We start from the raw sequence: 13,790 nt of genomic DNA, 5'->3' as shown, positions 1-13,790 counted from the left end.
TGCGTCTGCATGTCCAGTCAAGCCTGTGTGTCTGTGGCCTATGGAGATGGACATGAACACGGGGCCTAGCAACCCTCTACCTTCAGCACATAATGGGGCCAGAGAAAGAAAAGGATGCCCTCACAGATCACTACACCCAATCAATTGGCTGAGTTATGTTGGGAAATGTTATGATCAAACCCAATTAAGGTCAACGTTTCAGGCCCCCCTGTTTTTTCTGTCGGGGGATGATTGCCATTCACTTTGTTTTCATAAACAACAGGCCATATGAATGAGAGACTCACCATATTGTAGGTAATGTTTGATGTCACTATACAGTGACACATCAGCATTTCTTCCTGTTTAGTAGGCACCTCACAAACAAGAGGGGGAACATTTTAGAAATGAGTCTGCAAACGTCGTATTTCTTTACTGAAATGAGGGAGTAGATCATGATATAAGAATAATGTGTAATGCTATAGAAAGTCAGCCGTTGTTCCAGTGAATCACTAAAGGCTTGGAGAGGTGCTGGATATCAGAGGCGCTAACACTGATGACACTTGACACACTGCCTGCGGGAATGAGGATGTGAGTCACATAGGTGTCTGAAGAAAGTACCTCTAATGCTGACTCTGTTGGTCAACCTTTATGTGTTTATTCTGTTTCATGACATTCTGTGATTACATCTCCGCGATGGTGCCTTTACAGACTCAGTCATCCCTTAACTGTCAATGACCCACTGTGGTTGGTTGCCCTGTTGGTCCACGGAGACCAGTTAGTGATCTCTCTTGATCTGGTGGCATGGGGGGTGTTATATGGGGACCCTAAGGGGCAAAGTACATTTATGATGGACAGTATATGACTTCTATCAATTATAAATATGATTGACAAACCACTCTAAAGCTTCTGATATTCCCAGTTGGCATAGAAGCATACACCATGAAGAGTCTACTGTATCTGAGGCCCTATCTGGTTCTGATCTGCTCGTCAAGGTCTCCTGTTTTCCTCAAGAGAGGCAGCCTTGCGTTAATCCCTCACTAAACTCCATTGCAACACTGGCTGGATTCCCATTTAATTTCCATCGTCTTAGTGATTTTAATAATCAAGCCAAATTTGGTCTCAAAGGAGCTCAGTGAGACTGCAGTATGTAGAACATCTAACATGAGTTGCTCTAGGTAAACTCCCTCCTGACTAGCTCTTTGATTTGTTCTAGGAATAGAGATTAAAACGAAGCAAGTCGAGATAAGATCTCACATCATTTTCATGCCCGACAATTGAGCAATCAGTGTGGGAATGTAAAGTCATCTGAGTCATCAAGAATTAAACTGGAGCACAACTGTAATAGTTGTGCGTTTCAAGAATAGCCACAGGGTGTTTGCACAGCACTATGTTGCTGACTGTGAATGGTGGATTTGTATTTTGAGGACCACTTTAGAGCAAGTGTCCTCAAATGTTCACTGTGCATGTCCTCTCACACACAAACACACATTTCTTGTGTGTATTTGCAGCAGTGGCATGACTGACATCATCAGTGGGAGATCAGTGAAGGCTGCGTCATCATCCAGAGGTTGATATGGTGTGAAGTTTCGGATCCTGTGGCAGTGACAATCAAACACAAACACAGAGACACACACAGCCAGTAATTACTGGGGGATTTTAGTTTAGTCAGATGCCCTCAGAACCCCCAACTACCTGATCCACTACAGTGTCTGAGATCTCTGCCAAAAAGACAGCTGGGCTCATTTCTGGTAAAGTAAAGTAAAGTAAAGTCATACTAGCATGGGCAACTGAATCGTCCAGGAGATCTATTGGAGTGGCTCCAATAGACAGCAGCAGTTTAAATTGACATGCAGCATTTGTGGCTGTTACATAATGCTGCTGTACCAGCCAGCCAGTGTAATCAGCGAGTCTCTGAAGTGTTCATCAACAGCAACATCTGTCATACCACTGATGTGTTGTTTGTTATTTCCTCAAGACTTCAAGCGACAGAGAAAGTTTTCACAGGACAACTTCACAGAGCACCCCCTCTCGCACACAAACATACACACACCCGGACCACCTGCCCCCGCCCATTAGAGAACCTGTGCCGTGGTGCACAGATGCTCTGCTGGAAACAAAGAACCCCTGAGCATTGTACCTCTCTGCAGGAGGAATTCCACGAAGGGAGACACCAGGTGCCTCTCCAGGAGAGCCCCAGACACAGAGGGACGAGGCCCCAAGAGAGAGGAAGGTGGGGGTGGAACTGAAATTAAACATCAATAGATCAAGGCTCAAAGACATACCAGAAACCACAATCTCACAAATCCTCAAGATATTTCTATTAGATCAGGCTTTGATGTGAAGAATCTTATATCCTGTTCAGTATGGTCATCTGAAGTATGTTTGTGTTGATGCAGTAGAAGTCTTCTGAAGTATATTATGAAGACCTCCAGCTATCTATCTTGTACTAGCAAATGCAGGGATCTGTCCCTAGAGAAGTGGACCGCAGAACTCACTGACCTCCCTATGGTAAGCCTTCACTGATCCCACTATGCTGGAGCTTCTCTCAGTGAGTTCCTCACATTCTGCTTATGAACGGGTTGGAGCACAGTGCACTGCAAAAAAATGTGAATCTTACCTACAATTTGAAGTATGGTATTGAGATAATGAAGTTACATTTATTTGTTTTGAGGTGTTCTCGATCACCCAGAAAATGCATCAAGATCATTTGTATTGTTTTAAGATATTTTGACTTGTTTCAAGCCTCCTTTATGTTAAAGAGAGCAAAATTATCTGCCAGTGATAATTGATCTTGGTAAGACGTCAAGTCAATGCATTCTAATGGTAAGAGATATCTTGGTAAGATCAACATTATTTTGCAGCGTGGGCCATACGAGTGGAATTTTTGAGAAGGGTAATTGCAGACCGTAATTAGGGGCATTTTGTGATATCGGTATTTCTTTATGTTAAGTTACACCCATTGAAGGTCACCATTGGTCCCTGGCTGTTTCTTTCCTGTCAGGGACAACAGTTGTTTCCACTGTAGTATTGTAGCTAAGCCTGACACTAACCCTTTTCCTAACCTTAGTCTCCTAACCTGCGACGCTAATTCACCTAACCTACCACGGTAATTATCCTAACCTGCAGGGCCGGCTCTATGGGGTGGCAAAGCCGGGCATGGACCCCCCCAGATATAATTTGTGCCCCCCCAGTTTTGATTCCCCATAAACATACAAATGGTATATGAATTACCCTGCCCGGTTTTGCCAATGTAGCACTTCCGGGCCTGCCAGTAGCACAGAAGCTATATGCCGGGTGTGCGCTCATGATCTGAGGAAGGGTGAGGAAGGGGGGATGTAATAATGTAATATTTAGTAGTTCAAATCCAAAAATGCATTCTAATTGGGCACCTAGCCATGCAATGTAATAAGGTACCACCTTCATTAACTTGTCTAGGAAGCTCATTGGATCCCAGAGCCGTTTTTCTTTTCTCACAGAGAGTGGAAAATGTACGAGCCATATGGTCCTCACTCAGTCCTCACTCAACAAATGGTCCTCACTCAGTGTTCTTCAAAGATACAGTCTTTGTCAGTAATGCCGACTATGCTGTTGGAACTGAAACATGCAACAACAAAATCGGGGCATCTACAGCAATGTGCAAAAATGTGCGATCCACTTTTACAGACAGCTAGGCCAACAGCTAATAACAGTCTAGCTAGTAGCTTTGTTAAGTTTTGGTAGCAGCACGCTGAATAAATATAGCTAGTTGGCTACGCTTTTATCAGCATTGATATCCAAAAATGGCTGGGCACTGCCAAGAGCCAAAAAAACTGAGGAGCACCATGTTGAGAGTGATGCCAAGCTCACCGACCAGCCTGCAGTGCAAATCCCCAAGGTTGAGTAGCCTATCATCAAATGTAATACCAGCCCATCCCGCACGCTGCCTTCTGACCAACAAGATGGAGAAGAGCCAGGGCCTAGCGCCAGCAGCAGGAGGGTAACATCCCAACAAGCACCTGCACCTCCGTTACCCCAGCCGCTAGCACCCGAGAACCTGTTGAATCTAACCAAAACTCAACAAGTGGAAGCAGAGTTCATTAAGGCTCGCACATTCTTGCAAAGTGAAATCGCAACCACAGCAACAACAAATGGTCCTCACTCAGTGTTCTTCAAAGATGCAGTCTTTGTCAGTAATGCCGACTATGCTGTTGGAACTGAAACATGCAACAACAACAAAATTGGGGCATCTACAGCAATGTGCAGAAATGTGTTCTCCACCATGAAGAACATATTCAGTGAACATAAACTCTGAACACAGAGTATGCTACAGCGAGAAGCCCAACATTTGAGAGGCACCTGACAATTACATTTCGCCTGGAAAAGGAATGGAATCAGAAACTTCTCATGAGGTTCAACACAGCATCGAGGAGGCTGCAACTCTTCTAAATGGTAAGCTACAACCTTTATGGCCCTCGCCGCTGTTCCAAAATGATTAATTCATTGGTTTTACCTCATGTGAGCCTACTGGTTGTTTGGCTAAATGTTTTATGTCATGTATAGTTTAGGCCTTTGCTTTTTACTACAATGCATCTTTAACATTGATCTGTGATTCTTAATGTCATTACTTGCTTTTGCGGGTCTAATTGCAATTGATAGATATACAGATGTGTTATTTGATGGGTACAGGTACCAATGACCAATGTAGCTTACTGGCACAGTGCTCCTGTTGTCCTGGCTGTCCACTTTGGTGGTGCTGAAATTGGCAGAGCATTTAACATTACCCTTTCATCATGCTGACTGGCGGTAGCCTTCTGTCCATGGTCCTGAATCAATGGTTATGGTATGTGCTATTTTAATGAGCGCATCTTGGGCTACCAGTCTTCGTGGGGCTTCTCTTCAACACTGTGTGCTTTCTTGCGTGCAAAATGACATTTGTTGTGTATATGGCTGCACTTTAGATAGGCCTAGATTTTTTTACATTTTGAATGTCGCAGTAATATGACCAATACCATGTGTAGCCTACTAAAAGAAGTAGGCAAACGTTCACTCTGTTATTTGCAATACACATTAGTTGCTACTGGAAAAGTCATACTTGCGATAGTGTGTGTGTATGTGTGTGTGTGAAACTCTGCCACACAGAAAGTGGCGGCTTGGTTACGCTCATTGCGTAATGTCACAAATTCAAAAGCAATGTAGCCAGAGTTCAAATGATTGAAGTTAAAGCGATGAAGCCTGTAAGAATCTTTGATAGCCTAGTGGTGCTCACTCTGTCAAGCAGATTCATGCGTGTTGACAGGTGCAAATTATGTGTCGGCCTACGGCAGCTACGGCAGCATTTCGAATACACTTGTATGTCATAGTGGGGCGCATATCTTTCCTGTGTTATTCTATAAAACGACAGTTGTTGATGTGTACATTTCAGATATATTTTTGTACATCTGAACAGTAGTAGGACAAATGTACCTTGTTTTATTAGGGATCTAAAGCAATGCTAGTGTGCCCCATGGATTTAAAACTCCCTCTCAGGCATGTCATCCTGGTAATCTACTATGGAAACAAATAATCTGTGTCGAGAAACAATTTCTTTTTACCTTTATTTAATTAGGCAAGTCAGTTAACAACAAATTCTTATTTTAAATGACGGCCTGAACAGTCATTAAATAATTATGAATAGATCCAACATTGAGCACAAAAACAACACTTGTTACAGAATATTTTACATAGAAATAACATCTGTCAGACAAACCATGCCTGACAACATGATCCACTAAGACAGTTCATAAACAGAACACCCAGGCACAAAATAACTAGTTATGGTAGTTTCTTAGTAAGCCTTTTCAGAGAAAATAAGACAGAAATGAACTATCACGTGGGAGTCGGTGATAGTATGTCTACACTTTATGCCTTGTTCAGGGGCAGAACGACAGATTTTTACCTTGTCAGCTCGGGGATTCGAACTTGCAGCCTTCCGGTTACTAGTCCAATGCTCTAACCACTAGGCTACGCTGCCACCCCAAAATCAGTCTCACAATAAGTCTCCTAACACCGGAACTGACCAATGGCATGCATCAATGGCCCTTTCCTGATATCAGGGAAAACCCACATCAAGAAACGCCCAGAATTACAGTCTGCAATTACACCTTATTAGAATTTCTGCAGACTGCATGCTCATCTCATCCTTGCCAAAAACAACCGACGGGGGCAGCAGCGGGACTGCTGGGAAACCACGGGACACAGCGCAATCCTGGGGCTGGCCATCAATGACACACACACACAAGCTGCAATATCAAACTACGTCAAACTCATTTTAACTGTAAACCTGGTCATTCAGTCCACATACTGTAATGGCTTGGAAATGGATCTGTCATTGCACAAAGAGAGTCTTTGATTTAGTTTGGTGTGGACCGCCACGGTTAATGTTATTGTTGTTCGTAAACAATCAGAGACAATAGTGGAAATAGGGCTCTGATGTTAAAAGGAACAATAGTGGCTATGAAGACTGTTACAGTCAACATAAGCCAATCAGTACATAACATGCTGCAGTAGAGTAGCCCATGGCACTCTCATTTAATCACAAAAAGTCCAGTTTTATTACAATTCATAATAGGGTATAATTTGATAATAAATAGTAGTGTAATGAGAACACGCCTCACATAATCTCTCAATTACACTTATTAAAGGCTCACCGGCTGAATCATGCATGGCTATTTCAGTGATAAAATGATATACTGTGGGAGGCATTAAAGACTAATCTAATTACGTTGAGGTTTTTTCTCATTTATCTTTGCACTTCTGCAATGATCACCTCACAGGAGTCAACTGTAATTCTAACTGAAATGTGGTCTTAGTTGTCTTAGAGATCATTAAAGTAATCTCAGATACGAAGTTGAAAAAATGCCATGGCTTTTTGTTGGGAGGGAAGAGAAGGGGTTTCAAAATGTCTCCAGTAAAAGCCACAATGTCTCCAGTAAAATGAGGACTGCCTCTTACAGTATATTCTGAAAGGTGAACTTTACTTAACAGGTTTACCACAAATCAGAGAAGGACATATTGTTCATGTATTTACTTTGCCGTTAATTTACTTCTGATATATGCCACTGATGGTACTGTACTAGCCAGAATACATATTTAAATGGTAAAATGTTCACAAAAGACCAGATTGTTATTGGTAATCAGCATTGTGGAAAATATGTGTTAATTCAAATAGAGGAAGTAAATACAGGGGAGAAATGACACATTTCTCTGAAATATTGAGGAAAAACTATTCACTATCAAGCTGCTGAAAGACGACACAGTTATGTTGACCATTAGACATGGATGGGAAAGTTCCGCTGACCAGCAGTGGCACCCTGCCCTTTACCACAAAACCCAGAGCCTCTCCATAGCTGGGCCTCATGTTGTCCAAGTGGAAACAGGGCCAGAGGACCCAGAGGAGTCTCACCAAGACACTCAGCAGGGTCGCCAGAGGACACAGGGGATAACACCTGTCTGATTTGTCAACATTCTCAACTTCACAACAAATCAAGACAAAGTCCTTGCAATTACTAAGGGTTAATTAGGTGACATGACTGGAAGGTTATTACTGCGGGTGAACTGTATCAAATACACTTCTTACATGTTGCGGGAATGGAGTCATGGGTAGTCTGGATGGTTGATTAAGTATCACAAGGTGACGTTCTTTGTCCTAACCTTAATTTAAACTGTAGCACTGATGTGATTTTAATGCAGACTCTCATGCCCTAAAACAAACCTACGCTTTCACTCTTCTAGTGCACATCCCCACATTACAATTACAGACACAAGAATAGCCAACTGGAGAAATCCTTTCATGCAGAACTTTGAATGTAAATTTGAATGACAGAGAATGAATTTTATTCAAGATAGTTGGCTCAGTGTTTAGGAACTAAACTGTATAAATGCATACTGTATATTAGTCAAGGAGTGCTTTTCTGAGAGACACTTGCAATGGTTTCTATCTGCCTTGACTGAATCTTCACTATAGTACAAATCTGCTATACGATCAGAAGTCCTTAGAAAAATGGATATTAGACATTTGTATATGTAATCCCCTCTAAAACACTCTGGCCCCTTGTAGTGGTTGTTATGGAAATACAGCAGGGGGACTGAAATATGTCCATTCATAGCCTGGCCCACTACTAGATGCAAGTCACGACTCACCTACTACACAGCATGGTATTCAGTGGGACAGCTGGGATGACGGGCGCTTGAGCTTGTAGAGTGTAACCGGACCCTGACAGGAGGTGACAGTTGTGCGGAAGTTGCTGTTTCTCCAGTCTGATGGCAGAATAAGATAGACCTCCATTTATAATGGTCAAAACTCTCTGTCTGGAGAGATCACAGATCATGCTCTGGAAATCTGGGAAAATCGAGGAAAATGTACTAAGGCAAAATGGCAGTAAAGATAGCATCACATTTAACCCTTTCTTCAGACTTCAAATCTACACCCATGACTGTGCATCTGTGGCTATTGTGTTATATAAAATGCCTTGTAAATTGATATGATGCATTCCAGCAAGTCCCCAATCAGTTGTACTAAGATGACAACTGCCCAAATTTTCCCATTTACCGTCTGCAGATGGAATAGACCTCTCATTTTGTTGCTGTGGTATTAAAATCAATAAGGAGATGAAAGCTGGCTGTCACTGTACTGCCTTAATGTCACTTAATCTGCTGAGGCCTGGCTGTCAATCAGAGAGGAGACTTGGGGCCAGCTTGAGCTGCAGGCCAATCCGGTCACATACCACCTGATGTGATTGTATGAAAGCCGCAGGAATTTCCCTGAGCTATTTTCCTCATCTTTGATAAGTAAATGAAACCGGCTCGAATAAACCATTATTTGTGCTGCCCCTTAAAAGCCGAGTTACAGTAAAGAACCTGGGATGTCACGACTTGCCACCGCTTTACACTAATCCACCCAATCCAGGAGGGAGACTGGGCTACTACCAGGTCACCAGTGGGTAAGTGCTGGGGGACAGAGGAGGGAGAGCAAAGGTGCTTACATATAAGGTGTGTTGTAGTGCTCTTCCCTCCAACTGATGGTATACTAATATGAGTATGGTACATTTTCTCTATAAATGTAATGTGTCAGCACTTTATGTGACAAATGGATAAGGAATTGGGGGGGGGGGTTGCGAAGTAATTAATGGGACTTGACTTGTGAAGCAAATCTTCCATTCTAAATCTTCATCATACTTCATATTATTTTTCTTTGGAACACTATTCCTCCTACACCGTTTAAGCTAGAAACGTCATTCAAACTTTAAAACGTGCAGATCGGTCTGGAATAGTATGCTTGTATACAACTTTTTGATATCTTTTATACTTTTTTAAACTATTAAGCTTTTTTTCCATATTTTTGTCCTCCATCCACTTTCATGGGATTTGCTCAGAATTCTAAAGGGCCATTGTGACATCATGACTCCCAACATTATATTCTATTAACTGTAAACAATGTAACTTTTGACACAAATCAGCTACTTTGACCACTTTACCAAAAACTTTGAGCGCATGAAATCGTCCTTTAATTCTCAGAACAGGAATAGCTTCTACCAATCAAGAGGTAGAGCCGTTTTAGTAAGCTATCAACTGCTGTCATTAAAGATGCAGTAAGTCATGTCAGAAGCTAGCAGATTCATTACGTACCAACAACAGCTGCAGATTCCAATAAAACGACATCATGTTTTGAAGTTCACTTTCCTTGCTTTGTCTAACACTACCACAAACTTTTGTTAGGCGGCAGGTAGCCTAGCGGTTAAGAGCATTGGCAACTAACTGAAAGGTGGCCGATTTGAATCTCTGAGCCGACTAGGTGAAGAATCTGTTGATGTGCCCCTTGAGCAAGGCACTTAACCCTGGATAAGAGTGTCTGCTAAATTAGCACGTTTCTCACACTGGTTTTAGCCATGTAGGGAGCAGGACTACCCAGGTAACTGCAGGGGGGTTGCCTAGCAACACATGCCTTGGAGGTAGCTGTCTTCATAGAGCAACAAATGTCCATGATTTGTGAATCTGTTTGGACCGAACAGCAAGCGCGACAGCTAAAATTCCATTGAAAACAAATATGATTTCAGCTAATAGGGAGAAGTATCTAACAAAATAACTACATTATGGCATTCACTTATCATAAACTACTTACATATAATAGACATTTGGGTACATTAGCTTTAAGCTAACTTCCCACAGTAATATTACTTTGTTGGGTCGGGTGACACTTCCCTGTTTACCAACATTTGGTCTCTCCGTGTATTAATAGCCCTGCTAAGTCTATTTGAAGTGTCACAATTATTATTTTCTACAAGTAAGAAGTCACAAACACATTAAAACCAGTACACATGAACACACACATTCACACTCCTTCCATTGTTATGGACATATTCACACTCCGATCATTGTCTGTGGCGACTTCAATGAGGATCTGTCCAGGTCGGGAGAGGGTATGCGTCTACGCGCAGTTGATACAAGCTGCTACCACAGAAAATAATATCCTGCTGGATCCAGTTTTCATTTCTCGACTACAAAGTGGTCTCCATTCAGGTGTGCTGCTGACATACTACTGCTATCACAACCCAGTGTACTGCATTTTCACTTTAGACATCTCTCAGGTATGAATCTTGACCAAAACATTGGTATCACATTTCACTGCTTGCATTAGTTGTGTCTTCATGTCTGTGTAAAAAAACAAAAAGTCCAAATACATTGTGAAAGCAGAATACATTTTTTACGGTCTATTATATTATGTATTTTTTAATAGCATTTCAAATAATGAATGTCAGATGTATGTAAGGACATTTAAATCTGCGTTGAGCAGAATGCGGATGGAATCACGGAAAACATACATTAAAATGGAATTCAACAATATCATTTATTTTGATGAACTTAGTAGGAAATCAACTAAATGTATTGAACACTTTATGTCTACACTTTATGTCGCTGTTAGCAATGATGCTAACGATAACCTTCTTCTGGTAGAGATGGAAAGGCTTTCCCAAAAACCTCCTCAATTAAATTTTAACTACAAAGTAGACTATGCCTACCTAGCAGAATAATATCATGATTATTTGCCTCAATACAGTGGCCATTTGTTTAGCAAACTCTGCAATCACATGAGCGCTACAGAAACATCGCTAACAATGGTCTCTTGCTGGTGCTCAGTTGCATTAAAGGGTAACTACACCCAAAAATCTACATTTATTAAAACATTTCCAGACCTCAAAAGTGGTCTCCTGATGTAGTTTAAGCATTGTTGTTTTTCTATTAAAAGTGTGATTTTGAGAGAGAAAACCTGAAAAAAAAATGGAAAAAACAAAAACCTGGAGAAACTGAGAAATTACATTTAAAAAAAAAAAAAAAGACCCTTTGTATGCTATGCTCAGTTAACTTGAGTATCCCCCCTGGAGGCAGAGGTGTTCTGAGGGAAGGGGTTCCCCCTTTCCGGCCCTCTTCCCACTGATCGCGCTGTCATCTAAATAAGTTGTAAAAAATCTAGTATTTTACTTGTTTAAAACTTCAACAATGCCTCATTGTCTTCTGTGCTCTATTATTACGTTGTCAGAAACGGTGGTATTTTAGTAGTTGAGTGTATAAAAGTGTAGTAGTCCGAGTGTAGTTATTTCTGATGAAATGTGTGATCTAACTTCCCCCTCTATCCAAAGTAATAAAGTTGATATAGTAGTATATCAAAGTAATCAGACCAATTATTTTACTACTCTACATTTAACTTTCACTATATTTTAACTGCTTTGTTTGTTTTGTTTAAGTAAAAAACATTTTTTTACTTCTTCAACTACCACAACAATTATTTTAAACAGGTAGAGCAAGTCGCACAATTTTCTTAATGTCAAATTACCATATATTTTCTTCATTGCTCTTATTGGCACGCCAGTCTGCTCACATCAGCCTCATTCATATTTTGGACTTCATGTGCAGATGTGTTATTTGCTTTGTGTGAGGATGGACAGGACAACAGTGGTCTGTGTATTCTGCTCCCAACTTTAGCCTACTCTAGAATCTCAGTGTTAATCATGTAAGCTGGCTAATTTATTGATCCTACTCTGTGAAATGACCAAGGCTGAACACGGTGATCAAAGCAACTAATACTGTTACTGCCCCCTGGTGATACAAAGATTAACATAGTTTGGCCACTGTGACATTACCTCTTGCATCAGGCAACTATAACACCACACACTACAAAGTGAAGAGAAGATCTGTTAAGCATTGTATTGTTTGGCCTGACAGGGACCGGACAACACAGATGGATGACATTATGCAGAACATGTAAAACAACAAGGCATCAAGCTCTATGTTAGTTCAGACTGCACCTCAGAGGTAGACAGTGACAGCACTGTAGAAATTACTGGTGGTGGATGAGAGCAGGGACTGAGTGGCCCCATCGCCGCGGACCTCTCCCCTCCTCCTGGGGGTTAACACTGAGGAGGACGGGTCCATGAGGGAGACCAGCACCGGGCCGCCCACTCCCCCCACCACCAAGCCTCTCTGCACAGCCCCAGCCTCTCTCCCCTTACCCTGCCCGCCAGCTGCCTCCTCAGCAGTTGCACATTCCACACCAGGAAGTGACAGAGAGGAAAGCAGACCAGAACAAAGCAAAGCACACACAGAGTGGCCACCAAGGGGCACCCTCCAAAGTCCAGTACCTTGTAGATGTAGGGCTTCCCACTGAGGTTGGTTTGGCCTGTCAGCCAGTAGACCACAGCAAACAGGATGTAAAGGCAGCCAATGACGAGCTGATAGAGGTAGTGGGCCAGGTGGATGGGTGTTGATGATAGGAGAAGGTCCAGCAGGCCCTGGGCAGAATTTCCCACGTGCATGTTGAGGTTGAATGGGGACAGAGGGTGGTGCTCCATGGGGTAGTCAAGGCTCCAGTAGAGGAAGGACACAGCGAGGCAGAAGGCACACATCAGGCTGTGGAGGAACCACTGCAGTCTCGGGGAGATGAAGAGGAGAGAGGGGAGGGGGAAAGGACCCAAGGGCTCTGTTCCGATTCCACGCTCTCTGGTTTGGTCCCCTAATGAATGAAGAGCAGATATCAGTCAGTTCATTGGTTTCGATAAAGACCAATTCAATCAGGAAATTCAACTTTAACTTAAAACAAAAAGCAGCATTGGCAGCCATCTTAGTATCATCACATTTCTGTTTGTGAGCGTCCTACCTCCAGAGCAGGTCTTTCTTTGGCACTGCAGTGGCACCTAACTAAGATTGTGGCACAGGCCAGGTTACAGGAAGCAACCAGGTGGTAGATGACCATCAGGCAGTAGGTCAGGTGGCTGAAGAAGATAAGCCACTTGGGATTGGAGAACAGCAGGCCAGAGTACATACACCAAATCAGGGTGTAGAGCAACATGAAGACCCTGTATAGCAAACAGACCCCAACAGACCTCACTTTGGGAGAGAGGGACAAGAGGACAGAGTCAGTAGTCTAATTTGAAATACAAAGACTACACCTGTTGCCCTTGGACAAGCTCAGAATCCCCAAGCCTACCGAAAGAGGAGCGTGGTGGTTCCGTGTCAGTGAAAATTAGTCTCAGTAGATCAGCATGACTGACATCTGTCTGTCTATCCATAAATACCTGTGGCTGCAGCAGGAGCTCCGATCTAGAGAGCGAAAGGTGGAGTTTGGTCAGGGAAAGCTCCTCCTTGAATTCCTCTTTCCAGCATTGCGTCCAGCTCAGACCCATATGGATCAAAGTAATAACAGGACAACCTGTGAATAAAGTCAACCATAAGTCCTCTGAAACTCCCTTAGATCACCAACTCAAAGACCAAATCAAGGGATAGCTTGATGCAAAACAGACAAC

This window comes from Salmo salar, chromosome ssa12 (genome assembly GCF_905237065.1).
Source record: "Salmo salar chromosome ssa12, Ssal_v3.1, whole genome shotgun sequence".
Taxonomy (NCBI): Eukaryota; Metazoa; Chordata; class Actinopteri; order Salmoniformes; family Salmonidae; genus Salmo; species Salmo salar.
The sequence above is the reverse complement of the archived record's forward strand: the minus strand, read 5'-3'. Positions refer to the sequence as shown.